The 27,838-nt window shown below is 40.5% G+C and overlaps 39 non-coding genes across 39 annotated transcripts; all 39 read left to right on the top strand.

The window, feature by feature from the left end:
- Positions 1-357: 357 nt before the first annotated feature.
- Positions 358-476, top strand: LOC141307636 (5S ribosomal RNA). The gene has a single exon (XR_012346587.1). It is a non-coding gene; the product is annotated as a 5S ribosomal RNA (ribosomal RNA).
- Positions 477-560: 84 nt separating this feature from the next.
- Positions 561-679, top strand: LOC141307180 (5S ribosomal RNA). Its single transcript, XR_012346135.1, has one exon. It is a non-coding gene; the product is annotated as a 5S ribosomal RNA (ribosomal RNA).
- A 5,858-nt stretch (positions 680-6,537) lies between these two features.
- LOC141306518 (5S ribosomal RNA) lies at positions 6,538-6,656 on the top strand. The gene has a single exon (XR_012345477.1). It is a non-coding gene; the product is annotated as a 5S ribosomal RNA (ribosomal RNA).
- Positions 6,657-6,740: 84 nt separating this feature from the next.
- On the top strand, positions 6,741-6,859 carry LOC141306683 (5S ribosomal RNA). The gene has a single exon (XR_012345641.1). It is a non-coding gene; the product is annotated as a 5S ribosomal RNA (ribosomal RNA).
- Positions 6,860-7,612: 753 nt separating this feature from the next.
- LOC141305839 (5S ribosomal RNA) lies at positions 7,613-7,731 on the top strand. Its single transcript, XR_012344801.1, has one exon. It is a non-coding gene; the product is annotated as a 5S ribosomal RNA (ribosomal RNA).
- An 84-nt stretch (positions 7,732-7,815) lies between these two features.
- On the top strand, positions 7,816-7,934 carry LOC141305838 (5S ribosomal RNA). Its single transcript, XR_012344800.1, has one exon. It is a non-coding gene; the product is annotated as a 5S ribosomal RNA (ribosomal RNA).
- A 753-nt stretch (positions 7,935-8,687) lies between these two features.
- LOC141307399 (5S ribosomal RNA) lies at positions 8,688-8,806 on the top strand. The gene has a single exon (XR_012346352.1). It is a non-coding gene; the product is annotated as a 5S ribosomal RNA (ribosomal RNA).
- Positions 8,807-8,890: 84 nt separating this feature from the next.
- On the top strand, positions 8,891-9,009 carry LOC141307047 (5S ribosomal RNA). The gene has a single exon (XR_012346003.1). It is a non-coding gene; the product is annotated as a 5S ribosomal RNA (ribosomal RNA).
- A 753-nt stretch (positions 9,010-9,762) lies between these two features.
- On the top strand, positions 9,763-9,881 carry LOC141307432 (5S ribosomal RNA). Its single transcript, XR_012346385.1, has one exon. It is a non-coding gene; the product is annotated as a 5S ribosomal RNA (ribosomal RNA).
- Positions 9,882-9,965: 84 nt separating this feature from the next.
- Positions 9,966-10,084, top strand: LOC141305837 (5S ribosomal RNA). Its single transcript, XR_012344799.1, has one exon. It is a non-coding gene; the product is annotated as a 5S ribosomal RNA (ribosomal RNA).
- A 753-nt stretch (positions 10,085-10,837) lies between these two features.
- Positions 10,838-10,956, top strand: LOC141305836 (5S ribosomal RNA). The gene has a single exon (XR_012344798.1). It is a non-coding gene; the product is annotated as a 5S ribosomal RNA (ribosomal RNA).
- Positions 10,957-11,040: 84 nt separating this feature from the next.
- On the top strand, positions 11,041-11,159 carry LOC141305834 (5S ribosomal RNA). Its single transcript, XR_012344797.1, has one exon. It is a non-coding gene; the product is annotated as a 5S ribosomal RNA (ribosomal RNA).
- A 753-nt stretch (positions 11,160-11,912) lies between these two features.
- Positions 11,913-12,031, top strand: LOC141307609 (5S ribosomal RNA). Its single transcript, XR_012346561.1, has one exon. It is a non-coding gene; the product is annotated as a 5S ribosomal RNA (ribosomal RNA).
- Positions 12,032-12,784: 753 nt separating this feature from the next.
- LOC141305832 (5S ribosomal RNA) lies at positions 12,785-12,903 on the top strand. Its single transcript, XR_012344795.1, has one exon. It is a non-coding gene; the product is annotated as a 5S ribosomal RNA (ribosomal RNA).
- Positions 12,904-12,987: 84 nt separating this feature from the next.
- Positions 12,988-13,106, top strand: LOC141305831 (5S ribosomal RNA). Its single transcript, XR_012344794.1, has one exon. It is a non-coding gene; the product is annotated as a 5S ribosomal RNA (ribosomal RNA).
- A 753-nt stretch (positions 13,107-13,859) lies between these two features.
- Positions 13,860-13,978, top strand: LOC141307669 (5S ribosomal RNA). The gene has a single exon (XR_012346620.1). It is a non-coding gene; the product is annotated as a 5S ribosomal RNA (ribosomal RNA).
- An 84-nt stretch (positions 13,979-14,062) lies between these two features.
- Positions 14,063-14,181, top strand: LOC141305830 (5S ribosomal RNA). The gene has a single exon (XR_012344793.1). It is a non-coding gene; the product is annotated as a 5S ribosomal RNA (ribosomal RNA).
- Positions 14,182-14,934: 753 nt separating this feature from the next.
- Positions 14,935-15,053, top strand: LOC141305829 (5S ribosomal RNA). The gene has a single exon (XR_012344791.1). It is a non-coding gene; the product is annotated as a 5S ribosomal RNA (ribosomal RNA).
- An 84-nt stretch (positions 15,054-15,137) lies between these two features.
- On the top strand, positions 15,138-15,256 carry LOC141305828 (5S ribosomal RNA). Its single transcript, XR_012344790.1, has one exon. It is a non-coding gene; the product is annotated as a 5S ribosomal RNA (ribosomal RNA).
- Positions 15,257-16,009: 753 nt separating this feature from the next.
- Positions 16,010-16,128, top strand: LOC141305827 (5S ribosomal RNA). Its single transcript, XR_012344789.1, has one exon. It is a non-coding gene; the product is annotated as a 5S ribosomal RNA (ribosomal RNA).
- A 753-nt stretch (positions 16,129-16,881) lies between these two features.
- On the top strand, positions 16,882-17,000 carry LOC141305826 (5S ribosomal RNA). Its single transcript, XR_012344788.1, has one exon. It is a non-coding gene; the product is annotated as a 5S ribosomal RNA (ribosomal RNA).
- An 84-nt stretch (positions 17,001-17,084) lies between these two features.
- LOC141305825 (5S ribosomal RNA) lies at positions 17,085-17,203 on the top strand. Its single transcript, XR_012344787.1, has one exon. It is a non-coding gene; the product is annotated as a 5S ribosomal RNA (ribosomal RNA).
- Positions 17,204-17,956: 753 nt separating this feature from the next.
- LOC141307668 (5S ribosomal RNA) lies at positions 17,957-18,075 on the top strand. The gene has a single exon (XR_012346619.1). It is a non-coding gene; the product is annotated as a 5S ribosomal RNA (ribosomal RNA).
- An 84-nt stretch (positions 18,076-18,159) lies between these two features.
- On the top strand, positions 18,160-18,278 carry LOC141305823 (5S ribosomal RNA). The gene has a single exon (XR_012344786.1). It is a non-coding gene; the product is annotated as a 5S ribosomal RNA (ribosomal RNA).
- A 753-nt stretch (positions 18,279-19,031) lies between these two features.
- On the top strand, positions 19,032-19,150 carry LOC141305822 (5S ribosomal RNA). Its single transcript, XR_012344785.1, has one exon. It is a non-coding gene; the product is annotated as a 5S ribosomal RNA (ribosomal RNA).
- Positions 19,151-19,234: 84 nt separating this feature from the next.
- Positions 19,235-19,353, top strand: LOC141305820 (5S ribosomal RNA). Its single transcript, XR_012344783.1, has one exon. It is a non-coding gene; the product is annotated as a 5S ribosomal RNA (ribosomal RNA).
- A 753-nt stretch (positions 19,354-20,106) lies between these two features.
- Positions 20,107-20,225, top strand: LOC141305819 (5S ribosomal RNA). The gene has a single exon (XR_012344782.1). It is a non-coding gene; the product is annotated as a 5S ribosomal RNA (ribosomal RNA).
- Positions 20,226-20,978: 753 nt separating this feature from the next.
- Positions 20,979-21,097, top strand: LOC141305818 (5S ribosomal RNA). The gene has a single exon (XR_012344780.1). It is a non-coding gene; the product is annotated as a 5S ribosomal RNA (ribosomal RNA).
- Positions 21,098-21,181: 84 nt separating this feature from the next.
- Positions 21,182-21,300, top strand: LOC141305817 (5S ribosomal RNA). The gene has a single exon (XR_012344779.1). It is a non-coding gene; the product is annotated as a 5S ribosomal RNA (ribosomal RNA).
- A 753-nt stretch (positions 21,301-22,053) lies between these two features.
- On the top strand, positions 22,054-22,172 carry LOC141305816 (5S ribosomal RNA). Its single transcript, XR_012344778.1, has one exon. It is a non-coding gene; the product is annotated as a 5S ribosomal RNA (ribosomal RNA).
- Positions 22,173-22,256: 84 nt separating this feature from the next.
- On the top strand, positions 22,257-22,375 carry LOC141305815 (5S ribosomal RNA). The gene has a single exon (XR_012344777.1). It is a non-coding gene; the product is annotated as a 5S ribosomal RNA (ribosomal RNA).
- Positions 22,376-23,128: 753 nt separating this feature from the next.
- On the top strand, positions 23,129-23,247 carry LOC141305814 (5S ribosomal RNA). Its single transcript, XR_012344776.1, has one exon. It is a non-coding gene; the product is annotated as a 5S ribosomal RNA (ribosomal RNA).
- An 84-nt stretch (positions 23,248-23,331) lies between these two features.
- On the top strand, positions 23,332-23,450 carry LOC141306681 (5S ribosomal RNA). Its single transcript, XR_012345638.1, has one exon. It is a non-coding gene; the product is annotated as a 5S ribosomal RNA (ribosomal RNA).
- Positions 23,451-24,203: 753 nt separating this feature from the next.
- On the top strand, positions 24,204-24,322 carry LOC141305812 (5S ribosomal RNA). The gene has a single exon (XR_012344775.1). It is a non-coding gene; the product is annotated as a 5S ribosomal RNA (ribosomal RNA).
- An 84-nt stretch (positions 24,323-24,406) lies between these two features.
- Positions 24,407-24,525, top strand: LOC141305811 (5S ribosomal RNA). The gene has a single exon (XR_012344774.1). It is a non-coding gene; the product is annotated as a 5S ribosomal RNA (ribosomal RNA).
- A 753-nt stretch (positions 24,526-25,278) lies between these two features.
- On the top strand, positions 25,279-25,397 carry LOC141305810 (5S ribosomal RNA). Its single transcript, XR_012344773.1, has one exon. It is a non-coding gene; the product is annotated as a 5S ribosomal RNA (ribosomal RNA).
- A 753-nt stretch (positions 25,398-26,150) lies between these two features.
- On the top strand, positions 26,151-26,269 carry LOC141305808 (5S ribosomal RNA). Its single transcript, XR_012344771.1, has one exon. It is a non-coding gene; the product is annotated as a 5S ribosomal RNA (ribosomal RNA).
- An 84-nt stretch (positions 26,270-26,353) lies between these two features.
- Positions 26,354-26,472, top strand: LOC141307086 (5S ribosomal RNA). The gene has a single exon (XR_012346041.1). It is a non-coding gene; the product is annotated as a 5S ribosomal RNA (ribosomal RNA).
- A 753-nt stretch (positions 26,473-27,225) lies between these two features.
- LOC141305807 (5S ribosomal RNA) lies at positions 27,226-27,344 on the top strand. Its single transcript, XR_012344769.1, has one exon. It is a non-coding gene; the product is annotated as a 5S ribosomal RNA (ribosomal RNA).
- The last annotated feature ends 494 nt before the right edge of the window (positions 27,345-27,838 follow it).

The raw sequence follows: 27,838 nt of genomic DNA, 5'->3' as shown, positions 1-27,838 counted from the left end.
CACATTGGACTTATCAACACACTGGGATTCTTGGACTGTTTTTAGGGTATGGACAAATGAACTGTATTCTTTTAACAGCATTTACCTAGTTTTATCGTGTTGTTTTAAAGTATTTTATGTGAACCTTGTATAAAAACCAAATCTATTTAAACCAATCTTCTTTTATGTCTCATTCTTTTAACCACTAGTCATCTCTCACAGTTAATTCTGACCCCATTTTAATGTTGTAACTCTGGATGGGAGACCGCCTGGGAATACCAGGTGCTGTAAGCTTTTGCCTTTTCTTCACTATTTATATAATATGATGGCTTTTACGGAGGCTGATCTATAAATAACCCACTTTTTGGAGCAGTCCTCGCTTACGGCCATACTGCGCTGAGTGCGCCCGATCTCGTCTGATCTCGGAAGCAAAGCAGCGTCGGGCCTTGTTAGTACTTGGATGGGAGACCGCCTGGGAATACCAGGTGCTGTAAGCTTTTGCCTTTTCTTCAATATTTATATAATATGCTGGCTTTTACGGAGGCTGATCTTTAAATAGCCCACTTTTTGGAGCAACCCTCCCTTACGGCCATACCGCGCTGAGAGCGCCCGATCTCGTCTGATCTCGGAAGCTAAGCTGCGTCGGGCCTGGTTAGTACTTGGATGGGAGACCGCCTGGGAATACCAGGTGCTGTAAGCTTTTGCCTTTTCTTCACTATTTATATAATATGCTGGCTTTTACGGAGGCTGATCTTTAAATAGCCCACTTTTTGGAGCAGCCTTCGCTTACGGCCATACCCCCACCTGAGGCGCTAGAGAGCAACAGGAAGTGGTTGGCAGCAGTTGGGAGAGGAAGGCTCTCCTCTACTTTTGTTTGTTTGACTCTGATTTTGTGTTAATTTACTGTTTATTTCATAAGTGTAGCCTTTTTTTTGGTTAAAGTTTTCCTCCCAGCAGCCTGGGCTGTTTGGGAGGAATTTATTTGCGTTTTTGTTTTGTTTGTTTTTTTGTGTTTTTTTCCCCCCGTTTTTTTTACTTTCTTTGTCTTTTGTTAACAATGGACGGATCTACGGAAACAGACCTGGCAATGGCGGACGGACGACAGAGGGCGAGTGACAGCGGACTGGGTAAACGACAACGAGATGGAAAAGAATCAGAGAAGGATGCAAGGAAAGAGAACCGGAAAAGAATTTATTTGAAAGAAGCAACAGTTACTGTGGAAATAGGACAAGCAATGGAGGCGAGGGCGATTGATGTAATAAAAGCGGTGACAGAGCGGATCGGAGATGGAAGGATTCTGGCGGTGAGACCAAAACAGACAAAGGAATATGAGGTAACGCTCGAACGGGAAGAAGATGCTGAATTATTAACAGATGGATTGACTATCAAAGGGATTAACTGTGAAGTCAAACGACTGCAAAATAGAGACTATGTTGTTTCGTTTATGCATCTGCCCGTTTATGTTGCTGACAAAGAAATTTTAGATAAATTGGAAGGTTGGGGAGTTTGTCCCCTTTCAACAATAAAAAGAAGAGTCTATCCGGGTACAGACATTGAAGATGGGACAAGGATTGTAAAAACCAGGTTCCCCAAGGAAGTAGACTCCCTCCCGTACAGCACAAGAATAGAGACAGCAGAGGGCCCACAGTATTTTAGGGTGATGCACAGTCATCAGGTTAAAACCTGCAGGCTGTGCATGAGCCCCGAACATGTGGTGAAAGACTGTCCAGATTTTAAGTGTTTTAAATGTGAGGAGAGGGGGCACTTCGCGAGGGACTGCAGTGCGATAAAGTGCCCGGATTGCAGACAGTTTTTAAATAAATGTGAATGTTGGATTGGAAGTGAGGAAGAGGAGGAGGAAGGGATGGAGGAGGAAAGTCAGCAAATAAGCGTGCAGATGCATAGACGAGACAACAAACAGCGAGAGGAGGGAACAACAGATACACAGGCAAATGAGATAATTATGAGAAAGGATGCAGAACAGCAGCAGAACGTAAAGGACAAACAGACAATGCAACCTCAACAGGATGATGGTGCTTGGACACAAATGGAAATCACAGACAATGTACAAAGAGTTATGGATGAGATGGAACGAGAACAAGGAAACAAGGATTCAACAGAGGAGAAACGGGACAGCGATTTATGGACACAATCAGAACTGACTGAGAGCTTACATAATGTCTTGGACACAGGAGAAATCGGGGCTCAAAGGAATAAGGAAGAAATGGAGGTAAAAGGGAATGATGAGGAATGCGAAAAGGAGAAACAAAGAACATCAACTAAAAGAAGAAGAGCAATTAAGGTAAAACCTAATATAGAGACTGCTAGGAAAAAGGTATTAAAAGAAGATGTGATTGAAAGTGCAAACAAGTATGAAATATTAAGGGATCTGGAAGAAACGGACTAAAATGATTGGTTTTAAAAATTCTCTTACCTTTTTTATGTTTTTAAGAATTGTTACTTTTAATGCGAGAGGACTTTTAGATACAAAGAAATTTGAAAAAGTGAAAGAAATGTGCAAAGAGAATGATATGATTTTACTTCAAGAGACTAATTGGAAAGAAAGTGTTATGGCTGATATAAGAAAAAGATGGGATGGGGATATTCTGTACAACAATGGAGTGAAAAAACAAGGCAGAGGGATTGCTTTTTTAATAAAAGGGAATAGTGGAATAAAATGTAAAACTATTTTCAAAGATGAAGAAGGAAAATGTATGATGGTGGAAATGGAGTATGAAGGGAAAATCATTTTATTAGTAAACATCCATGCACCAACAGAAGAAAATGAAAAGGGGGAATTTTTTAATGTGCTAGGAGAATTTTTAAATAAGTATAAAGAAGTAATTATGATGGGGGACTTTAATACAGTTTTTAGCAAGTTGGATATGGCGGAGGGTATGGTCTTTAAATCAGATAAAGGAAGGAGAGAGCTGAAAGGTTTGATGGAGAAACATGATATAGTGGATGTATGGAGGGAAAGAAATGAGAATACAAAAGAATATAGTAGAAGACAATTGGTAGGGGACTTTATGTGTAAAACGAGAATAGATTTGATTTTATGTACTAGAAACATGGAAGGTTTTATTGGTCAAATTAAATTTGAAGAAACAAGCTTAAGTGACCATAAAATGATTTCTATGGGAATGGATTGGAACCAAATTGAAAGAGGGCCGGGGGTGTAGGTTTTAAATACAGAGATTTTAAGGGAGGAAAACTATGTCTTAGAAGTAAAAGAGATAATAGAAAAAGAAAAAGAAAATATAATGTATGCAGAAGACAAAAGAATTTGGTGGGAAAATGTCAAGTATTCAATCAAAAAGTTCACAATAAAATATTGTACATTGAAACAAAAAAGTAAAAGAAATAAGGAAAGAGGGATAAGGAAAAAATTGAAGGAAGAGTTAGAGGGAAATGGGAATGACATACAAAAAATTAAAGAATTAGAAGGAGCGTTAAAAGAAATAGAAGAGGAAAAATACGAAGGTGCAAAGATAAGAAGTAAAGCAAAATATACAGTAGAAGGAGAGAAATGCACAAAGTTCTTCTTTGACTTAGAGAAAACTAGAGGGAGGGCAGGAATGATTAAAGGAATAAAGGGAAGAAATGGGGATATTGTAACTACAAGTGAAGAAATATTAAAAGAAATAAAAGTGTATTATGAAGAGTTGTTTAGTGCAGAGGGGGTCAAAGAAGAAGAGAAATTAGAATTATTGGAACTAATAAAAAAAACTACTGTAAATGGAACAGAAAAAAAAGAGTGTGATGAAGAAATAAAAGTGGAAGAAATAAAAAGGGCAATTAGTGAATTAAATAGGAACAAAAGTCCAGGTATCGATGGTCTGGGGAATGAGTTTTATATGGTTTTTAAAGATTTTTTATCTGATACTTTAAAAGAGATATATGGTGAGATTTTTAAAAAAGGGGAACTAAATCAGAGAATGGGAATGGGATTAATGAAGATAATATATAAAAAAAAGAGGGGAAAAAACAGAATTAAAGAATTATAGGCCTATTACAATGTTAAATACGGATCTTAAGATTTTAGCAAAGGTTTTAGCAAATAGGTTGAAAGAAGTAATGCCAGGTTTAATTAAAACAAATCAGGCATATGGAGTAAAGGGCAGAGACATAGCTGATACAACATTCAGTATAAAAGATAGTTTAAGATACATTAAAGAAAAAGGAAAATGTGGGTTTTTAATTAGTTTAGACTTTGAAAAGGCTTTCGATAGGGTAGAACATGGTTTTTTATTTGATGTTTTAAAAAGGTTTGGTTTAGGAGATAATTTTATCAAATGGATAAAGATTTTATATAAAGGGGCGATAACAAAAGTAAAATGTAATGGATTTTTAACACCATGCTTTAGAATTACACGTTCGATAAGGCAAGGATGCCCATTGTCGGCACTTCTATATTCTCTAGTGGCTGAGCCTTTGGGCCTTGCAGTAATGCAGGATGATAGAATAAAGGGAATAGAAATAGAGGGTGAAGAAAATAAAATTTTTCAATATGCAGATGACACAACACTGATGGTCAAAGAAGTGGGGGATGTAAAAAGGGTAATGAAAATTGTACAAACATTTTGTTTAGCATCAGGAGCGAAAGTAAATGAGGACAAAACAATGTATATGAGATTAGGAAATGTGGGAGAGCTAGCAGAGCATTTTAATTTTAAGGAAACAAAGGAAACAAAAATTCTGGGGGTTCTAATGGGGAAGGATGAGAGGAAGGCAGAAGAAACTATGTGGGAGAATATTTTAGGAGAGATTGAAAGGAGACTTATTTTTTGGAGAAGGATGGGTTTAACTATAAAAGGGAAGGTTTTAGTTTTGAATGTTTTAATGGTTTCAAAGTTGTGGTATGTTTTATATACATCTTCAATGCCGATGTGGATGGAAGGAAGGCTGAAAAATGCTTTTTAGGTTTTTTATGGGAGGGGAAGCCATCAAGAATTGCTTTTAACACTCTAATAGGACAAGTGGATAAAGGAGGTTTAGGAGTAATGGATGTAGAACAAAGAAAAAACAGTTTAAGAGTAAAAATGATAAAAAATACTTAGACGTGGGGAACAATGTGGCATGGAAAAGAACAATGGGATATTTTTTAAATAAGTGTAGCAATTTTAATCTGGGAGATAGCATTTTATGGATGAGGACCAAAAATTGGATGATGGAAGGGATGCCGGAATTCTATAAAGAATTGTTGAGAGCATGGGGCAAAATTTTAACCAATGTACATTATAACCTTCAAGGAAGAGAAAGCATTTTAAATCAGCCTTTGTTCCAAAACAACCGCATTTTAAACCAGGGAAGAGAAATATTTTTTAAGAAATGGTGGGAGGTGGGAATTACTAAGGTGAGGGATGTGTTGTATGAATTCAAAGAAGGTTTTTTACCAGAACAATTTATAGTAGATGCAATGCAAGAAGCAAAGGAAGATTTTAATAGGCATGATATTAGAACCAAGTATGAAATGCTCAAGACTGCTATACCTAAAGAATAGAGAATATGGAAGAAGAGAAACAAGAGAAAGATATATATTTGAGAGTGGGAGAAAATTTGTATGGTTTGAAAGAATGCACTGTCAAGAATTTTTATTGTTTTTTTAGAGATGTTGTTTTTAAGAAACCTGTTGCCAATGAATATTGGTGTAAAAAATTTGACAATGTAGAGGAAAAAGGTATTTGGGGAAATATAAATGGCAAATTAGTACAAGCTAAATTGGAAAACTTGGAGTATTTTATACGACACAAAGTGGTTTTTACTGATGTTATTTTAAACAAGATCGGAATGGAAGAAAGTGTTGTATGCAAAGTGTGTAAAGACGGGGATGAAAATTTCTTACACTTGTTTTTCTATTGCAGTAAATTAGAAGATTTTAGGAAGAAATGTGAGAATATGATTTTAAATTTAAGTGGAGAGGGGAATGAAAATTTTGATTGGTTGAGAGTTTTTATGTTGGGATTTGAAAAGCAATGTAAAAACAAGAAATGTATAAATTTACTGGTGATGTTAATGAAGAGTGCAATATGGGAAAGAAGGTTAATGGCAAAGAAAGAGAATTATGTAATGGATGTGTGGTATGTTTTTAAAAGAAAACTTGAGAAATATGTACAATGTTTGTTTTATTATTTCAAAACTGAAGAAAAGCCGAATGTTTTTTCTAAAACTTTTACACAAGGGGTTTTAAAGGTCTTGGAGGACATGGGACTGGAGATGTCTTTTTTAGAACCCTGATAGAATGTATTACTTTTATTGAATGTATTTGTGTATTTTAATCAAATGCAGAGAGTTTCTGTAATTCTTGAAGCAAAACCAATGATTGTACAGTAACCTGTATTGTTTTAATTTTTCAATAAGAAAAAAAAAAAAAAAAAGAGCGCCCGATCTCGTCTGATCTCGGAAGCTAAGCAGCGTCGGGCCTGGTTAGTACTTGGATGGGAGACCGCCTGGGAATACCAGGTGCTGTAAGCTTTTGCCTTTTCTTCACTATTTATATAATATGCTGGCTTTTACGGAGGCTGATCTTTAAATAGCCCACTTTTTGGAGCTGCCCTCGCTTACGGCCATACCGCGCTGAGAGCGCCCGATCTCGTCTGATCTCGGAAGCTAAGCAGCATCGGGCCTGGTTAGTACTTGGATGGGAGACCGCCTGGGAATACCAGGTGCTGTAAGCTTTTGCCTTTTCTTCACTATTTATATAATATGCTGGCTTTTACGGAGGCTGATCTTTAAATGGCCCACTTTTTGGAGCAGCCCTCGCTTACGGCCATACCGCGCTGAGAGCGCCCGATCTCGTCTGATCTCGGAAGCTAAGCAGCGTCGGGCCTGCTTAGTACTTGGATGGGAGACCGCCTGGGAATGCCAGGTGCTGTAAGCTTTTGCCTTTTCTTCACTATTTATATAATATGCTGGCTTTTAGAAAGACGTGTTTTACCGCTCTATTTATTACAATCATTTAAATGTATTATAGAGTTTTAAGTGTTTTACATGTTTTTTAGGCCATTTTATTACTCTTAACATTTTAAGTGAGTGTGTGTCTTTAAAAAATGGATGGTTGGCCTGCCATGTGACTAGACACATGACAGGAAGCAGGAAGTACAACTGTATAAGAGAGCAGCATGACAAACAAAGGACAGTCACCAAACTGTTGGATTGAGGAGTTGCTAATTTTAGAGCTCACCTTTCCATTCACCACCTGCAAACTTTGGATTACACTTTCTGTGGATTGTATATACACCGGTGGACACTCACATTGGACTTATCAACACACTGGGATTCTTGGACTGTTTTTAGGGTATGGACAAATGAACTGTATTCTTTTAACAGCGTTTACCTCGTTTTATCGTGTTGTTTTAAAGTCTTTTATGTGAACCTTGTAAATAAACCAAATCTATTTAAACCAATCTTCTTTTATGTCTCATTCTTTTAACCACTAGTCATCTCTCACAGTTAAATCTGACCCCATTTTAGTCTTGTAACTCGGCTGATAAGGCCGATTGTTACACTTGGATGGGAGACCGCCTGGGAATACCAGGTGCTGTAAGCTTTTGCCTTTTCTTCACTATTTATATAATATGCTGGCTTTTACGGAGGCTGATCTTTAAATAGCCCACTTTTTGGAGCAGCCCTCGCTTACGGCCATACCGCGCTGAGAGCGCCCGATCTCGTCTGATCTCGGAAGCTAAGCAGCGTCGGGCCTGCTTAGTACTTGGATGGGAGACCGCCTGGGAATACCAGGTGCTGTAAGCTTCTGCCTTTTCTTCACTATTTATATAATATGCTGGCTTTTACGGAGGCTGATCTTTAAATGGCCCACTTTTTGGAGCAGCCCTCGCTTACGGCCATACCGCGCTGAGAGCGCCCGATCTCGTCTGATCTCGGAAGCTAAGCAGCGTCGGGCCTGCTTAGTACTTGGATGGGAGACCGCCTGGGAATACCAGGTGCTGTAAGCTTTTGCCTTTTCTTCACTATTTATATAATATGCTGGCTTTTAGAAAGACGTGTTTTACCGCTCTATTTATTACAATCATTTAAATGTATTATAGAGTTTTAAGTGTTTTACATGTTTTTTAGGCCATTTTATTACTCTTAACATTTTAAGTGAGTGTGTGTCTTTAAAAAATGGATGGTTGGCCTGCCATGTGACTAGACACATGACAGGAAGCAGGAAGTACAACTGTATAAGAGAGCAGCATGACAAACAAAGGACAGTCACCAAACTGTTGGATTGAGGAGTTGCTAATTTTAGAGCTCACCTTTCCATTCACCACCTGCAAACTTTGGATTACACTTTCTGTGGATTGTATATACACCGGTGGACACTCACATTGGACTTATCAACACACTGGGATTCTTGGACTGTTTTTAGGGTATGGACAAATGAACTGTATTCTTTTAACAGCGTTTACCTCGTTTTATCGTGTTGTTTTAAAGTCTTTTATGTGAACCTTGTAAATAAACCAAATCTATTTAAACCAATCTTCTTTTATGTCTCATTCTTTTAACCACTAGTCATCTCTCACAGTTAAATCTGACCCCATTTTAGTCTTGTAACTCGGCTGATAAGGCCGATTGTTACACTTGGATGGGAGACCGCCTGGGAATACCAGGTGCTGTAAGCTTTTGCCTTTTCTTCACTATTTATATAATATGCTGGCTTTTACGGAGGCTGATCTTTAAATAGCCCACTTTTTGGAGCAGCCCTCGCTTACGGCCATACCGCGCTGAGAGCGCCAGATCTCGTCTGATCTCGGAAGCTAAGCAGCGTCGGGCCTGCTTAGTACTTGGATGGGAGACCGCCTGGGAATACCAGGTGCTGTAAGCTTTTGCCTTTTCTTCACTATTTATATAATATGCTGGCTTTTACGGAGGCTGATCTTTAAATGGCCCACTTTTTGGAGCAGCCCTCGCTTACGGCCATACTGCGCTGAGAGCGCCCGATCTCGTCTGATCTCGGAAGCTAAGCAGCGTCGGGCCTGCTTAGTACTTGGATGGGAGACCGCCTGGGAATACCAGGTGCTGTAAGCTTTTGCCTTTTCTTCACTATTTATATAATATGCTGGCTTTTAGAAAGACGTGTTTTACCGCTCTATTTATTACAATCATTTAAATGTATTATAGAGTTTTAAGTGTTTTACATGTTTTTTAGGCCATTTTATTACTCTTAACATTTTAAGTGAGTGTGTGTCTTTAAAAAATGGATGGTTGGCCTGCCATGTGACTAGACACATGACAGGAAGCAGGAAGTACAACTGTATAAGAGAGCAGCATGACAAACAAAGGACAGTCACCAAACTGTTGGATTGAGGAGTTGCTAATTTTAGAGCTCACCTTTCCAATCACCACCTGCAAACTTTGGATTACACTTTCTGTGGATTGTATATACACCGGTGGACACTCACATTGGACTTATCAACACACTGGGATTCTTGGACTGTTTTTAGGGTATGGACAAATGAACTGTATTCTTTTAACAGCGTTTACCTCGTTTTATCGTGTTGTTTTAAAGTCTTTTATGTGAACCTTGTAAATAAACCAAATCTATTTAAACCAATCTTCTTTTATGTCTCATTCTTTTAACCACTAGTCATCTCTCACAGTTAAATCTGTCCCCATTTTAGTCTTGTAACTCGGCTGATAAGGCCGATTGTTACACTTGGATGGGAGACCGCCTGGGAATACCAGGTGCTGTAAGCTTTTGCCTTTTCTTCACTATTTATATAATATGCTGGCTTTTACGGAGGCTGATCTTTAAATAGCCCACTTTTTGGAGCAGCCCTCGCTTACGGCCATACCGCGCTGAGAGCGCCCGATCTCGTCTGATCTCGGAAGCTAAGCAGCGTCGGGCCTGCTTAGTACTTGGATGGGAGACCGCCTGGGAATACAAGGTGCTGTAAGCTTCTGCCTTTTCTTCACTATTTATATAATATACTGGCTTTTACGGAGGCTGATCTTTAAATGGCCCACTTTTTGGAGCAGCCCTCGCTTACGGCCATACCGCGCTGAGAGCGCCCGATCTCGTCTGATCTCGGAAGCTAAGCAGCGTCGGGCCTGCTTAGTACTTGGATGGGAGACCGCCTGGGAATACCAGGTGCTGTAAGCTTTTGCCTTTTCTTCACTATTTATATAATATGCTGGCTTTTAGAAAGACGTGTTTTACCGCTCTATTTATTACAATCATTTAAATGTATTATAGAGTTTTAAGTGTTTTACATGTTTTTTAGGCCATTTTATTACTCTTAACATTTTAAGTGAGTGTGTGTCTTTAAAAAATGGATGGTTGGCCTGCCATGTGACTAGACACATGACAGGAAGCAGGAAGTACAACTGTATAAGAGAGCAGCATGACAAACAAAGGACAGTCACCAAACTGTTGGATTGAGGAGTTGCTAATTTTAGAGCTCACCTTTCCATTCACCACCTGCAAACTTTGGATTACACTTTCTGTGGATTGTATATACACCGGTGGACACTCACATTGGACTTATCAACACACTGGGATTCTTGGACTGTTTTTAGGGTATGGACAAATGAACTGTATTCTTTTAACAGCGTTTACCTCGTTTTATCGTGTTGTTTTAAAGTCTTTTATGTGAACCTTGTAAATAAACCAAATCTATTTAAACCAATCTTCTTTTATGTCTCATTCTTTTAACCACTAGTCATCTCTCACAGTTAAATCTGACCCCATTTTAGTCTTGTAACTCGGCTGATAAGGCCGATTGTTACACTTGGATGGGAGACCGCCTGGGAATACCAGGTGCTGTAAGCTTTTGCCTTTTCTTCACTATTTATATAATATGCTGGCTTTTACGGAGGCTGATCTTTAAATAGCCCACTTTTTGGAGCAGCCCTCGCTTACGGCCATACCGCGCTGAGAGCGCCCGATCTCGTCTGATCTCGGAAGCTAAGCAGCGTCGGGCCTGCTTAGTACTTGGATGGGAGACCGCCTGGGAATACCAGGTGCTGTAAGCTTTTGCCTTTTCTTCACTATTTATATAATATGCTGGCTTTTACGGAGGCTGATCTTTAAATGGCCCACTTTTTGGAGCAGCCCTCGCTTACGGCCATACCGCGCTGAGAGCGCCCGATCTCGTCTGATCTCGGAAGCTAAGCAGCGTCGGGCCTGCTTAGTACTTGGATGGGAGACCGCCTGGGAATACCAGGTGCTGTAAGCTTTTGCCTTTTCTTCACTATTTATATAATATGCTGGCTTTTAGAAAGACGTGTTTTACCGCTCTATTTATTACAATCATTTAAATGTATTATAGAGTTTTAAGTGTTTTACATGTTTTTTAGGCCATTTTATTACTCTTAACATTTTAAGTGAGTGTGTGTCTTTAAAAAATGGATGGTTGGCCTGCCATGTGACTAGACACATGACAGGAAGCAGGAAGTACAACTGTATAAGAGAGCAGCATGACAAACAAAGGACAGTCACCAAACTGTTGGATTGAGGAGTTGCTAATTTTAGAGCTCACCTTTCCAATCACCACCTGCAAACTTTGGATTACACTTTCTGTGGATTGTATATACACCGGTGGACACTCACATTGGACTTATCAACACACTGGGATTCTTGGACTGTTTTTAGGGTATGGACAAATGAACTGTATTCTTTTAACAGCGTTTACCTCGTTTTATCGTGTTGTTTTAAAGTCTTTTATGTGAACCTTGTAAATAAACCAAATCTATTTAAACCAATCTTCTTTTATGTCTCATTCTTTTAACCACTAGTCATCTCTCACAGTTAAATCTGATCCCATTTTAGTCTTGTAACTCGGCTGATAAGGCCGATTGTTACACTTTTATGGGAGACCGCCTGGGAATACCAGGTGCTGTAAGCTTTTGCCTTTTCTTCACTATTTATATAATATGCTGGCTTTTACGGAGGCTGATCTTTAAATGGCCCACTTTTTGGAGCAGCCCTCGCTTACGGCCATACCGCGCTGAGAGCGCCCGATCTCGTCTGATATCGGAAGCTAAGCAGCGTCGGGCCTGCTTAGTACTTGGATGGGAGACCGCCTCGGAATACCAGGTGCTGTAAGCTTTTGCCTTTTCTTCACTATTTATATAATATGCTGGCTTTTAGAAAGACGTGTTTTACCGCTCTATTTATTACAATCATTTAAATGTATTATAGAGTTTTAAGTGTTTTACATGTTTTTTAGGCCATTTTATTACTCTTAACATTTTAAGTGAGTGTGTGTCTTTAAAAAATGGATGGTTGGCCTGCCATGTGACTAGACACATGACAGGAAGCAGGAAGTACAACTGTATAAGAGAGCAGCATGACAAACAAAGGACAGTCACCAAACTGTTGGATTGAGGAGTTGCTAATTTTAGAGCTCACCTTTCCATTCACCACCTGCAAACTTTGGATTACACTTTCTGTGGATTGTATATACACCGGTGGACACTCACATTGGACTTATCAACACACTGGGATTCTTGGACTGTTTTTAGGGTATGGACAAATTAACTGTATTCTTTTAACAGCGTTTACCTCGTTTTATCGTGTTGTTTTAAAGTCTTTTATGTGAACCTTGTAAATAAACCAAATCTATTTAAACCAATCTTCTTTTATGTCTCATTCTTTTAACCACTAGTCATCTCTCACAGTTAAATCTGACCCCATTTTAGTCTTGTAACTCGGCTGATAAGGCCGATTGTTACACTTGGATGGGAGACCGCCTGGGAATACCAGGTGCTGTAAGCTTTTGCCTTTTCTTCACTATTTATATAATATGCTGGCTTTTACGGAGGCTGATCTTTAAATAGCCCACTTTTTGGAGCAGCCCTCGCTTACGGCCATACCGCGCTGAGAGCGCCCGATCTCGTCTGATCTCGGAAGCTAAGCAGCGTCGGGCCTGCTTAGTACTTGGATGGGAGACCGCCTGGGAATACCAGGTGCTGTAAGCTTTTGCCTTTTCTTCACTATTTATATAATATGCTGGCTTTTACGGAGGCTGATCTTTAAATGGCCCACTTTTTGGAGCAGCCCTCGCTTACGGCCATACCGCGCTGAGAGCGCCCGATCTCGTCTGATCTCGGAAGCTAAGCAGCGTCGGGCCTGCTTAGTACTTGGATGGGAGACCGCCTGGGAATACCAGGTGCTGTAAGCTTTTGCCTTTTCTTCACTATTTATATAATATGCTGGCTTTTAGAAAGACGTGTTTTACCGCTCTATTTATTACAATCATTTAAATGTATTATAGAGTTTTAAGTGTTTTACATGTTTTTTAGGCCATTTTATTACTCTTAACATTTTAAGTGAGTGTGTGTCTTTAAAAAATGGATGGTTGGCCTGCCATGTGACTAGACACATGACAGGAAGCAGGAAGTACAACTGTATAAGAGAGCAGCATGACAAACAAAGGACAGTCACCAAACTGTTGGATTGAGGAGTTGCTAATTTTAGAGCTCACCTTTCCATTCACCACCTGCAAACTTTGGATTACACTTTCTGTGGATTGTATATACACCGGTGGACACTCACATTGGACTTATCAACACACTGGGATTCTTGGACTGTTTTTAGGGTATGGACAAATGAACTGTATTCTTTTAACAGCGTTTACCTCGTTTTATCGTGTTGTTTTAAAGTCTTTTATGTGAACCTTGTAAATAAACCAAATCTATTTAAACCAATCTTCTTTTATGTCTCATTCTTTTAACCACTAGTCATCTCTCACAGTTAAATCTGACCCCATTTTAGTCTTGTAACTCGGCTGATAAGGCCGATTGTTACACTTGGATGGGAGACCGCCTGGGAATACCAGGTGCTGTAAGCTTTTGCCTTTTCTTCACTATTTATATAATATGCTGGCTTTTACGGAGGCTGATCTTTAAATAGCCCACTTTTTGGAGCAGCCCTCGCTTACGGCCATACCGCGCTGAGAGCGCCAGATCTCGTCTGATCTCGGAAGCTAAGCAGCGTCGGGCCTGCTTAGTACTTGGATGGGAGACCGCCTGGGAATACAAGGTGCTGTAAGCTTCTGCCTTTTCTTCACTATTTATATAATATACTGGCTTTTACGGAGGCTGATCTTTAAATGGCCCACTTTTTGGAGCAGCCCTCGCTTACGGCCATACCGCGCTGAGAGCGCCCGATCTCGTCTGATCTCGGAAGCTAAGCAGCGTCGGGCCTGCTTAGTACTTGGATGGGAGACCGCCTGGGAATACCAGGTGCTGTAAGCTTTTGCCTTTTCTTCACTATTTATATAATATGCTGGCTTTTAGAAAGACGTGTTTTACCGCTCTATTTATTACAATCATTTAAATGTATTATAGAGTTTTAAGTGTTTTACATGTTTTTTAGGCCATTTTATTACTCTTAACATTTTAAGTGAGTGTGTGTCTTTAAAAAATGGATGGTTGGCCTGCCATGTGACTAGACACATGACAGGAAGCAGGAAGTACAACTGTATAAGAGAGCAGCATGACAAACAAAGGACAGTCACCAAACTGTTGGATTGAGGAGTTGCTAATTTTAGAGCTCACCTTTCCATTCACCACCTGCAAACTTTGGATTACACTTTCTGTGGATTGTATATACACCGGTGGACACTCACATTGGACTTATCAACACACTGGGATTCTTGGACTGTTTTTAGGGTATGGACAAATGAACTGTATTCTTTTAACAGCGTTTACCTCGTTTTATCGTGTTGTTTTAAAGTCTTTTATGTGAACCTTGTAAATAAACCAAATCTATTTAAACCAATCTTCTTTTATGTCTCATTCTTTTAACCACTAGTCATCTCTCACAGTTAAATCTGACCCCATTTTAGTCTTGTAACTCGGCTGATAAGGCCGATTGTTACACTTGGATGGGAGACCGCCTGGGAATACCAGGTGCTGTAAGCTTTTGCCTTTTCTTCACTATTTATATAATATGCTGGCTTTTACGGAGGCTGATCTTTAAATAGCCCACTTTTTGGAGCAGCCCTCGCTTACGGCCATACCGCGCTGAGAGCGCCCGATCTCGTCTGATCTCGGAAGCTAAGCAGCGTCGGGCCTGCTTAGTACTTGGATGGGAGACCGCCTGGGAATACCAGGTGCTGTAAGCTTTTGCCTTTTCTTCACTATTTATATAATATGCTGGCTTTTACGGAGGCTGATCTTTAAATGGCCCACTTTTTGGAGCAGCCCTCGCTTACGGCCATACCGCGCTGAGAGCGCCCGATCTCGTCTGATCTCGGAAGCTAAGCAGCGTCGGGCCTGCTTAGTACTTGGATGGGAGACCGCCTGGGAATACCAGGTGCTGTAAGCTTTTGCCTTTTCTTCACTATTTATATAATATGCTGGCTTTTAGAAAGACGTGTTTTACCGCTCTATTTATTACAATCATTTAAATGTATTATAGAGTTTTAAGTGTTTTACATGTTTTTTAGGCCATTTTATTACTCTTAACATTTTAAGTGAGTGTGTGTCTTTAAAAAATGGATGGTTGGCCTGCCATGTGACTAGACACATGACAGGAAGCAGGAAGTACAACTGTATAAGAGAGCAGCATGACAAACAAAGGACAGTCACCAAACTGTTGGATTGAGGAGTTGCTAATTTTAGAGCTCACCTTTCCAATCACCACCTGCAAACTTTGGATTACACTTTCTGTGGATTGTATATACACCGGTGGACACTCACATTGGACTTATCAACACACTGGGATTCTTGGACTGTTTTTAGGGTATGGACAAATGAACTGTATTCTTTTAACAGCGTTTACCTCGTTTTATCGTGTTGTTTTAAAGTCTTTTATGTGAACCTTGTAAATAAACCAAATCTATTTAAACCAATCTTCTTTTATGTCTCATTCTTTTAACCACTAGTCATCTCTCACAGTTAAATCTGATCCCATTTTAGTCTTGTAACTCGGCTGATAAGGCCGATTGTTACACTTTTATGGGAGACCGCCTGGGAATACCAGGTGCTGTAAGCTTTTGCCTTTTCTTCACTATTTATATAATATGCTGGCTTTTACGGAGGCTGATCTTTAAATGGCCCACTTTTTGGAGCAGCCCTCGCTTACGGCCATACCGCGCTGAGAGCGCCCGATCTCGTCTGATCTCGGAAGCTAAGCAGCGTCGGGCCTGCTTAGTACTTGGATGGGAGACCGCCTGGGAATACCAGGTGCTGTAAGCTTTTGCCTTTTCTTCACTATTTATATAATATGCTGGCTTTTAGAAAGACGTGTTTTACCGCTCTATTTATTACAATCATTTAAATGTATTATAGAGTTTTAAGTGTTTTACATGTTTTTTAGGCCATTTTATTACTCTTAACATTTTAAGTGAGTGTGTGTCTTTAAAAAATGGATGGTTGGCCTGCCATGTGACTAGACACATGACAGGAAGCAGGAAGTACAACTGTATAAGAGAGCAGCATGACAAACAAAGGACAGTCACCAAACTGTTGGATTGAGGAGTTGCTAATTTTAGAGCTCACCTTTCCATTCACCACCTGCAAACTTTGGATTACACTTTCTGTGGATTGTATATACACCGGTGGACACTCACATTGGACTTATCAACACACTGGGATTCTTGGACTGTTTTTAGGGTATGGACAAATGAACTGTATTCTTTTAACAGCGTTTACCTCGTTTTATCGTGTTGTTTTAAAGTCTTTTATGTGAACCTTGTAAATAAACCAAATCTATTTAAACCAATCTTCTTTTATGTCTCATTCTTTTAACCACTAGTCATCTCTCACAGTTAAATCTGACCCCATTTTAGTCTTGTAACTCGGCTGATAAGGCCGATTGTTACACTTGGATGGGAGACCGCCTGGGAATACCAGGTGCTGTAAGCTTTTGCCTTTTCTTCACTATTTATATAATATGCTGGCTTTTACGGAGGCTGATCTTTAAATAGCCCACTTTTTGGAGCAGCCCTCGCTTACGGCCATACCGCGCTGAGAGCGCCCGATCTCGTCTGATCTCGGAAGCTAAGCAGCGTCGGGCCTGCTTAGTACTTGGATGGGAGACCGCCTGGGAATACCAGGTGCTGTAAGCTTTTGCCTTTTCTTCACTATTTATATAATATGCTGGCTTTTACGGAGGCTGATCTTTAAATGGCCCACTTTTTGGAGCAGCCCTCGCTTACGGCCATACCGCGCTGAGAGCGCCCGATCTCGTCTGATCTCGGAAGCTAAGCAGCGTCGGGCCTGCTTAGTACTTGGATGGGAGACCGCCTGGGAATACCAGGTGCTGTAAGCTTTTGCCTTTTCTTCACTATTTATATAATATGCTGGCTTTTAGAAAGACGTGTTTTACCGCTCTATTTATTACAATCATTTAAATGTATTATAGAGTTTTAAGTGTTTTACATGTTTTTTAGGCCATTTTATTACTCTTAACATTTTAAGTGAGTGTGTGTCTTTAAAAAATGGATGGTTGGCCTGCCATGTGACTAGACACATGACAGGAAGCAGGAAGTACAACTGTATAAGAGAGCAGCATGACAAACAAAGGACAGTCACCAAACTGTTGGATTGAGGAGTTGCTAATTTTAGAGCTCACCTTTCCATTCACCACCTGCAAACTTTGGATTACACTTTCTGTGGATTGTATATACACCGGTGGACACTCACATTGGACTTATCAACACACTGGGATTCTTGGACTGTTTTTAGGGTATGGACAAATGAACTGTATTCTTTTAACAGCGTTTACCTCGTTTTATCGTGTTGTTTTAAAGTCTTTTATGTGAACCTTGTAAATAAACCAAATCTATTTAAACCAATCTTCTTTTATGTCTCATTCTTTTAACCACTAGTCATCTCTCACAGTTAAATCTGACCCCATTTTAGTCTTGTAACTCGGCTGATAAGGCCGATTGTTACACTTGGATGGGAGACCGCCTGGGAATACCAGGTGCTGTAAGCTTTTGCCTTTTCTTCACTATTTATATAATATGCTGGCTTTTACGGAGGCTGATCTTTAAATAGCCCACTTTTTGGAGCAGCCCTCGCTTACGGCCATACCGCGCTGAGAGCGCCAGATCTCGTCTGATCTCGGAAGCTAAGCAGCGTCGGGCCTGCTTAGTACTTGGATGGGAGACCGCCTGGGAATACAAGGTGCTGTAAGCTTCTGCCTTTTCTTCACTATTTATATAATATACTGGCTTTTACGGAGGCTGATCTTTAAATGGCCCACTTTTTGGAGCAGCCCTCGCTTACGGCCATACCGCGCTGAGAGCGCCCGATCTCGTCTGATCTCGGAAGCTAAGCAGCGTCGGGCCTGCTTAGTACTTGGATGGGAGACCGCCTGGGAATACCAGGTGCTGTAAGCTTTTGCCTTTTCTTCACTATTTATATAATATGCTGGCTTTTAGAAAGACGTGTTTTACCGCTCTATTTATTACAATCATTTAAATGTATTATAGAGTTTTAAGTGTTTTACATGTTTTTTAGGCCATTTTATTACTCTTAACATTTTAAGTGAGTGTGTGTCTTTAAAAAATGGATGGTTGGCCTGCCATGTGACTAGACACATGACAGGAAGCAGGAAGTACAACTGTATAAGAGAGCAGCATGACAAACAAAGGACAGTCACCAAACTGTTGGATTGAGGAGTTGCTAATTTTAGAGCTCACCTTTCCATTCACCACCTGCAAACTTTGGATTACACTTTCTGTGGATTGTATATACACCGGTGGACACTCACATTGGACTTATCAACACACTGGGATTCTTGGACTGTTTTTAGGGTATGGACAAATGAACTGTATTCTTTTAACAGCGTTTACCTCGTTTTATCGTGTTGTTTTAAAGTCTTTTATGTGAACCTTGTAAATAAACCAAATCTATTTAAACCAATCTTCTTTTATGTCTCATTCTTTTAACCACTAGTCATCTCTCACAGTTAAATCTGACCCCATTTTAGTCTTGTAACTCGGCTGATAAGGCCGATTGTTACACTTGGATGGGAGACCGCCTGGGAATACCAGGTGCTGTAAGCTTTTGCCTTTTCTTCACTATTTATATAATATGCTGGCTTTTACGGAGGCTGATCTTTAAATAGCCCACTTTTTGGAGCAGCCCTCGCTTACGGCCATACCGCGCTGAGAGCGCCCGATCTCGTCTGATCTCGGAAGCTAAGCAGCGTCGGGCCTGCTTAGTACTTGGATGGGAGACCGCCTGGGAATACCAGGTGCTGTAAGCTTTTGCCTTTTCTTCACTATTTATATAATATGCTGGCTTTTACGGAGGCTGATCTTTAAATGGCCCACTTTTTGGAGCAGCCCTCGCTTACGGCCATACCGCGCTGAGAGCGCCCGATCTCGTCTGATCTCGGAAGCTAAGCAGCGTCGGGCCTGCTTAGTACTTGGATGGGAGACCGCCTGGGAATACCAGGTGCTGTAAGCTTTTGCCTTTTCTTCACTATTTATATAATATGCTGGCTTTTAGAAAGACGTGTTTTACCGCTCTATTTATTACAATCATTTAAATGTATTATAGAGTTTTAAGTGTTTTACATGTTTTTTAGGCCATTTTATTACTCTTAACATTTTAAGTGAGTGTGTGTCTTTAAAAAATGGATGGTTGGCCTGCCATGTGACTAGACACATGACAGGAAGCAGGAAGTACAACTGTATAAGAGAGCAGCATGACAAACAAAGGACAGTCACCAAACTGTTGGATTGAGGAGTTGCTAATTTTAGAGCTCACCTTTCCAATCACCACCTGCAAACTTTGGATTACACTTTCTGTGGATTGTATATACACCGGTGGACACTCACATTGGACTTATCAACACACTGGGATTCTTGGACTGTTTTTAGGGTATGGACAAATGAACTGTATTCTTTTAACAGCGTTTACCTCGTTTTATCGTGTTGTTTTAAAGTCTTTTATGTGAACCTTGTAAATAAACCAAATCTATTTAAACCAATCTTCTTTTATGTCTCATTCTTTTAACCACTAGTCATCTCTCACAGTTAAATCTGATCCCATTTTAGTCTTGTAACTCGGCTGATAAGGCCGATTGTTACACTTTTATGGGAGACCGCCTGGGAATACCAGGTGCTGTAAGCTTTTGCCTTTTCTTCACTATTTATATAATATGCTGGCTTTTACGGAGGCTGATCTTTAAATGGCCCACTTTTTGGAGCAGCCCTCGCTTACGGCCATACCGCGCTGAGAGCGCCCGATCTCGTCTGATCTCGGAAGCTAAGCAGCGTCGGGCCTGCTTAGTACTTGGATGGGAGACCGCCTGGGAATACCAGGTGCTGTAAGCTTTTGCCTTTTCTTCACTATTTATATAATATGCTGGCTTTTAGAAAGACGTGTTTTACCGCTCTATTTATTACAATCATTTAAATGTATTATAGAGTTTTAAGTGTTTTACATGTTTTTTAGGCCATTTTATTACTCTTAACATTTTAAGTGAGTGTGTGTCTTTAAAAAATGGATGGTTGGCCTGCCATGTGACTAGACACATGACAGGAAGCAGGAAGTACAACTGTATAAGAGAGCAGCATGACAAACAAAGGACAGTCACCAAACTGTTGGATTGAGGAGTTGCTAATTTTAGAGCTCACCTTTCCATTCACCACCTGCAAACTTTGGATTACACTTTCTGTGGATTGTATATACACCGGTGGACACTCACATTGGACTTATCAACACACTGGGATTCTTGGACTGTTTTTAGGGTATGGACAAATGAACTGTATTCTTTTAACAGCGTTTACCTCGTTTTATCGTGTTGTTTTAAAGTCTTTTATGTGAACCTTGTAAATAAACCAAATCTATTTAAACCAATCTTCTTTTATGTCTCATTCTTTTAACCACTAGTCATCTCTCACAGTTAAATCTGACCCCATTTTAGTCTTGTAACTCGGCTGATAAGGCCGATTGTTACACTTGGATGGGAGACCGCCTGGGAATACCAGGTGCTGTAAGCTTTTGCCTTTTCTTCACTATTTATATAATATGCTGGCTTTTACGGAGGCTGATCTTTAAATAGCCCACTTTTTGGAGCAGCCCTCGCTTACGGCCATACCGCGCTGAGAGCGCCCGATCTCGTCTGATCTCGGAAGCTAAGCAGCGTCGGGCCTGCTTAGTACTTGGATGGGAGACCGCCTGGGAATACCAGGTGCTGTAAGCTTTTGCCTTTTCTTCACTATTTATATAATATGCTGGCTTTTACGGAGGCTGATCTTTAAATGGCCCACTTTTTGGAGCAGCCCTCGCTTACGGCCATACCGCGCTGAGAGCGCCCGATCTCGTCTGATCTCGGAAGCTAAGCAGCGTCGGGCCTGCTTAGTACTTGGATGGGAGACCGCCTGGGAATACCAGGTGCTGTAAGCTTTTGCCTTTTCTTCACTATTTATATAATATGCTGGCTTTTAGAAAGACGTGTTTTACCGCTCTATTTATTACAATCATTTAAATGTATTATAGAGTTTTAAGTGTTTTACATGTTTTTTAGGCCATTTTATTACTCTTAACATTTTAAGTGAGTGTGTGTCTTTAAAAAATGGATGGTTGGCCTGCCATGTGACTAGACACATGACAGGAAGCAGGAAGTACAACTGTATAAGAGAGCAGCATGACAAACAAAGGACAGTCACCAAACTGTTGGATTGAGGAGTTGCTAATTTTAGAGCTCACCTTTCCAATCACCACCTGCAAACTTTGGATTACACTTTCTGTGGATTGTATATACACCGGTGGACACTCACATTGGACTTATCAACACACTGGGATTCTTGGACTGTTTTTAGGGTATGGACAAATGAACTGTATTCTTTTAACAGCGTTTACCTCGTTTTATCGTGTTGTTTTAAAGTCTTTTATGTGAACCTTGTAAATAAACCAAATCTATTTAAACCAATCTTCTTTTATGTCTCATTCTTTTAACCACTAGTCATCTCTCACAGTTAAATCTGACCCCATTTTAGTCTTGTAACTCGGCTGATAAGGCCGATTGTTACACTTGGATGGGAGACCGCCTGGGAATACCAGGTGCTGTAAGCTTTTGCCTTTTCTTCACTATTTATATAATATGCTGGCTTTTACGGAGGCTGATCTTTAAATAGCCCACTTTTTGGAGCAGCCCTCGCTTACGGCCATACCGCGCTGAGAGCGCCCGATCTCGTCTGATCTCGGAAGCTAAGCAGCGTCGGGCCTGCTTAGTACTTGGATGGGAGACCGCCTGGGAATACCAGGTGCTGTAAGCTTCTGCCTTTTCTTCACTATTTATATAATATGCTGGCTTTTACGGAGGCTGATCTTTAAATGGCCCACTTTTTGGAGCAGCCCTCGCTTACGGCCATACCGCGCTGAGAGCGCCCGATCTCGTCTGATCTCGGAAGCTAAGCAGCGTCGGGCCTGCTTAGTACTTGGATGGGAGACCGCCTGGGAATACCAGGTGCTGTAAGCTTTTGCCTTTTCTTCACTATTTATATAATATGCTGGCTTTTAGAAAGACGTGTTTTACCGCTCTATTTATTACAATCATTTAAATGTATTATAGAGTTTTAAGTGTTTTACATGTTTTTTAGGCCATTTTATTACTCTTAACATTTTAAGTGAGTGTGTGTCTTTAAAAAATGGATGGTTGGCCTGCCATGTGACTAGACACATGACAGGAAGCAGGAAGTACAACTGTATAAGAGAGCAGCATGACAAACAAAGGACAGTCACCAAACTGTTGGATTGAGGAGTTGCTAATTTTAGAGCTCACCTTTCCATTCACCACCTGCAAACTTTGGATTACACTTTCTGTGGATTGTATATACACCGGTGGACACTCACATTGGACTTATCAACACACTGGGATTCTTGGACTGTTTTTAGGGTATGGACAAATGAACTGTATTCTTTTAACAGCGTTTACCTCGTTTTATCGTGTTGTTTTAAAGTCTTTTATGTGAACCTTGTAAATAAACCAAATCTATTTAAACCAATCTTCTTTTATGTCTCATTCTTTTAACCACTAGTCATCTCTCACAGTTAAATCTGACCCCATTTTAGTCTTGTAACTCGGCTGATAAGGCCGATTGTTACACTTGGATGGGAGACCGCCTGGGAATACCAGGTGCTGTAAGCTTTTGCCTTTTCTTCACTATTTATATAATATGCTGGCTTTTACGGAGGCTGATCTTTAAATAGCCCACTTTTTGGAGCAGCCCTCGCTTACGGCCATACCGCGCTGAGAGCGCCCGATCTCGTCTGATCTCGGAAGCTAAGCAGCGTCGGGCCTGCTTAGTACTTGGATGGGAGACCGCCTGGGAATACCAGGTGCTGTAAGCTTTTGCCTTTTCTTCACTATTTATATAATATGCTGGCTTTTACGGAGGCTGATCTTTAAATGGCCCACTTTTTGGAGCAGCCCTCGCTTACGGCCATACCGCGCTGAGAGCGCCCGATCTCGTCTGATCTCGGAAGCTAAGCAGCGTCGGGCCTGCTTAGTACTTGGATGGGAGACCGCCTGGGAATGCCAGGTGCTGTAAGCTTTTGCCTTTTCTTCACTATTTATATAATATGCTGGCTTTTAAAAAGACGTGTTTTACCGCTCTATTTATTACAATCATTTAAATGTATTATAGAGTTTTAAGTGTTTTACATGTTTTTTAGGCCATTTTATTACTCTTAACATTTTAAGTGAGTGTGTGTCTTTAAAAAATGGATGGTTGGCCTGCCATGTGACTAGACACATGACAGGAAGCAGGAAGTACAACTGTATAAGAGAGCAGCATGACAAACAAAGGACAGTCACCAAACTGTTGGATTGAGGAGTTGCTAATTTTAGAGCTCACCTTTCCATTCACCACCTGCAAACTTTGGATTACACTTTCTGTGGATTGTATATACACCGGTGGACACTCACATTGGACTTATCAACACACTGGGATTCTTGGACTGTTTTTAGGGTATGGACAAATGAACTGTATTCTTTTAACAGCGTTTACCTCGTTTTATCGTGTTGTTTTAAAGTCTTTTATGTGAACCTTGTAAATAAACCAAATCTATTTAAACCAATCTTCTTTTATGTCTCATTCTTTTAACCACTAGTCATCTCTCACAGTTAAATCTGACCCCATTTTAGTCTTGTAACTCGGCTGATAAGGCCGATTGTTACACTTGGATGGGAGACCGCCTGGGAATACCAGGTGCTGTAAGCTTTTGCCTTTTCTTCACTATTTATATAATATGCTGGCTTTTACGGAGGCTGATCTTTAAATAGCCCACTTTTTGGAGCAGCCCTCGCTTACGGCCATACCGCGCTGAGAGCGCCCGATCTCGTCTGATCTCGGAAGCTAAGCAGCGTCGGGCCTGCTTAGTACTTGGATGGGAGACCGCCTGGGAATACCAGGTGCTGTAAGCTTTTGCCTTTTCTTCACTATTTATATAATATGCTGGCTTTTACGGAGGCTGATCTTTAAATGGCCCACTTTTTGGAGCAGCCCTCGCTTACGGCCATACCGCGCTGAGAGCGCCCGATCTCGTCTGATCTCGGAAGCTAAGCAGCGTCGGGCCTGCTTAGTACTTGGATGGGAGACCGCCTGGGAATACCAGGTGCTGTAAGCTTTTGCCTTTTCTTCACTATTTATATAATATGCTGGCTTTTAGAAAGACGTGTTTTACCGCTCTATTTATTACAATCATTTAAATGTATTATAGAGTTTTAAGTGTTTTACATGTTTTTTAGGCCATTTTATTACTCTTAACATTTTAAGTGAGTGTGTGTCTTTAAAAAATGGATGGTTGGCCTGCCATGTGACTAGACACATGACAGGAAGCAGGAAGTACAACTGTATAAGAGAGCAGCATGACAAACAAAGGACAGTCACCAAACTGTTGGATTGAGGAGTTGCTAATTTTAGAGCTCACCTTTCCAATCACCACCTGCAAACTTTGGATTACACTTTCTGTGGATTGTATATACACCGGTGGACACTCACATTGGACTTATCAACACACTGGGATTCTTGGACTGTTTTTAGGGTATGGACAAATGAACTGTATTCTTTTAACAGCGTTTACCTCGTTTTATCGTGTTGTTTTAAAGTCTTTTATGTGAACCTTGTAAATAAACCAAATCTATTTAAACCAATCTTCTTTTATGTCTCATTCTTTTAACCACTAGTCATCTCTCACAGTTAAATCTGACCCCATTTTAGTCTTGTAACTCGGCTGATAAGGCCGATTGTTACACTTGGATGGGAGACCGCCTGGGAATACCAGGTGCTGTAAGCTTTTGCCTTTTCTTCACTATTTATATAATATGCTGGCTTTTACGGAGGCTGATCTTTAAATAGCCCACTTTTTGGAGCAGCCCTCGCTTACGGCCATACCGCGCTGAGAGCGCCCGATCTCGTCTGATCTCGGAAGCTAAGCAGCGTCGGGCCTGCTTAGTACTTGGATGGGAGACCGCCTGGGAATACCAGGTGCTGTAAGCTTTTGCCTTTTCTTCACTATTTATATAATATGCTGGCTTTTAGAAAGACGTGTTTTACCGCTCTATTTATTACAATCATTTAAATGTATTATAGAGTTTTAAGTGTTTTACATGTTTTTTAGGCCATTTTATTACTCTTAACATTTTAAGTGAGTGTGTGTCTTTAAAAAATGGATGGTTGGCCTGCCATGTGACTAGACACATGACAGGAAGCAGGAAGTACAACTGTATAAGAGAGCAGCATGACAAACAAAGGACAGTCACCAAACTGTTGGATTGAGGAGTTGCTAATTTTAGAGCTCACCTTTCCATTCACCACCTGCAAACTTTGGATTACACTTTCTGTGGATTGTATATACACCGGTGGACACTCACATTGGACTTATCAACACACTGGGATTCTTGGACTGTTTTTAGGGTATGGACAAATTAACTGTATTCTTTTAACAGCGTTTACCTCGTTTTATCGTGTTGTTTTAAAGTCTTTTATGTGAACCTTGTAAATAAACCAAATCTATTTAAACCAATCTTCTTTTATGTCTCATTCTTTTAACCACTAGTCATCTCTCACAGTTAAATCTGACCCCATTTTAGTCTTGTAACTCGGCTGATAAGGCCGATTGTTACACTTGGATGGGAGACCGCCTGGGAATACCAGGTGCTGTAAGCTTTTGCCTTTTCTTCACTATTTATATAATATGCTGGCTTTTACGGAGGCTGATCTTTAAATAGCCCACTTTTTGGAGCAGCCCTCGCTTACGGCCATACCGCGCTGAGAGCGCCCGATCTCGTCTGATCTCGGAAGCTAAGCAGCGTCGGGCCTGCTTAGTACTTGGATGGGAGACCGCCTGGGAATACCAGGTGCTGTAAGCTTTTGCCTTTTCTTCACTATTTATATAATATGCTGGCTTTTACGGAGGCTGATCTTTAAATGGCCCACTTTTTGGAGCAGCCCTCACTTACGGCCATACCGCGCTGAGAGCGCCCGATCTCGTCTGATCTCGGAAGCTAAGCAGCGTCGGGCCTGCTTAGTACTTGGATGGGAGACCGCCTGGGAATACCAGGTGCTGTAAGCTTTTGCCTTTTCTTCACTATTTATATAATATGCTGGCTTTTAGAAAGACGTGTTTTACCGCTCTATTTATTACAATCATTTAAATGTATTATAGAGTTTTAAGTGTTTTACATGTTTTTTAGGCCATTTTATTACTCTTAACATTTTAAGTGAGTGTGTGTCTTTAAAAAATGGATGGTTGGCCTGCCATGTGACTAGACACATGACAGGAAGCAGGAAGTACAACTGTATAAGAGAGCAGCATGACAAACAAAGGACAGTCACCAAACTGTTGGATTGAGGAGTTGCTAATTTTAGAGCTCACCTTTCCATTCACCACCTGCAAACTTTGGATTACACTTTCTGTGGATTGTATATACACCGGTGGACACTCACATTGGACTTATCAACACACTGGGATTCTTGGACTGTTTTTAGGGTATGGACAAATGAACTGTATTCTTTTAACAGCGTTTACCTCGTTTTATCGTGTTGTTTTAAAGTCTTTTATGTGAACCTTGTAAATAAACCAAATCTATTTAAACCAATCTTCTTTTATGTCTCATTCTTTTAACCACTAGTCATCTCTCACAGTTAAATCTGACCCCATTTTAGTCTTGTAACTCGGCTGATAAGGCCGATTGTTACACTTGGATGGGAGACCGCCTGGGAATACCAGGTGCTGTAAGCTTTTGCCTTTTCTTCACTATTTATATAATATGCTGGCTTTTACGGAGGCTGATCTTTAAATAGCCCACTTTTTGGAGCAGCCCTCGCTTACGGCCATACCGCGCTGAGAGCGCCCGATCTCGTCTGATCTCGGAAGCTAAGCAGCGTCGGGCCTGCTTAGTACTTGGATGGGAGACCGCCTGGGAATACCAGGTGCTGTAAGCTTTTGCCTTTTCTTCACTATTTATATAATATGCTGGCTTTTAGAAAGACGTGTTTTACCGCTCTATTTATTACAATCATTTAAATGTATTATAGAGTTTTAAGTGTTTTACATGTTTTTTAGGCCATTTTATTACTCTTAACATTTTAAGTGAGTGTGTGTCTTTAAAAAATGGATGGTTGGCCTGCCATGTGACTAGACACATGACAGGAAGCAGGAAGTACAACTGTATAAGAGAGCAGCATGACAAACAAAGGACAGTCACCAAACTGTTGGATTGAGGAGTTGCTAATTTTAGAGCTCACCTTTCCATTCACCACCTGCAAACTTTGGATTACACTTTCTGTGGATTGTATATACACCGGTGGACACTCACATTGGACTTATCAACACACTGGGATTCTTGGACTGTTTTTAGGGTATGGACAAATTAACTGTATTCTTTTAACAGCGTTTACCTCGTTTTATCGTGTTGTTTTAAAGTCTTTTATGTGAA

This window comes from Garra rufa, unplaced genomic scaffold (genome assembly GCF_049309525.1).
Source record: "Garra rufa unplaced genomic scaffold, GarRuf1.0 hap1_unplaced_002, whole genome shotgun sequence".
In the NCBI taxonomy this organism is placed as follows: domain Eukaryota; kingdom Metazoa; phylum Chordata; class Actinopteri; order Cypriniformes; family Cyprinidae; genus Garra; species Garra rufa.
The sequence above is the reverse complement of the archived record's forward strand: the minus strand, read 5'-3'. Positions and strand labels throughout refer to the sequence as shown.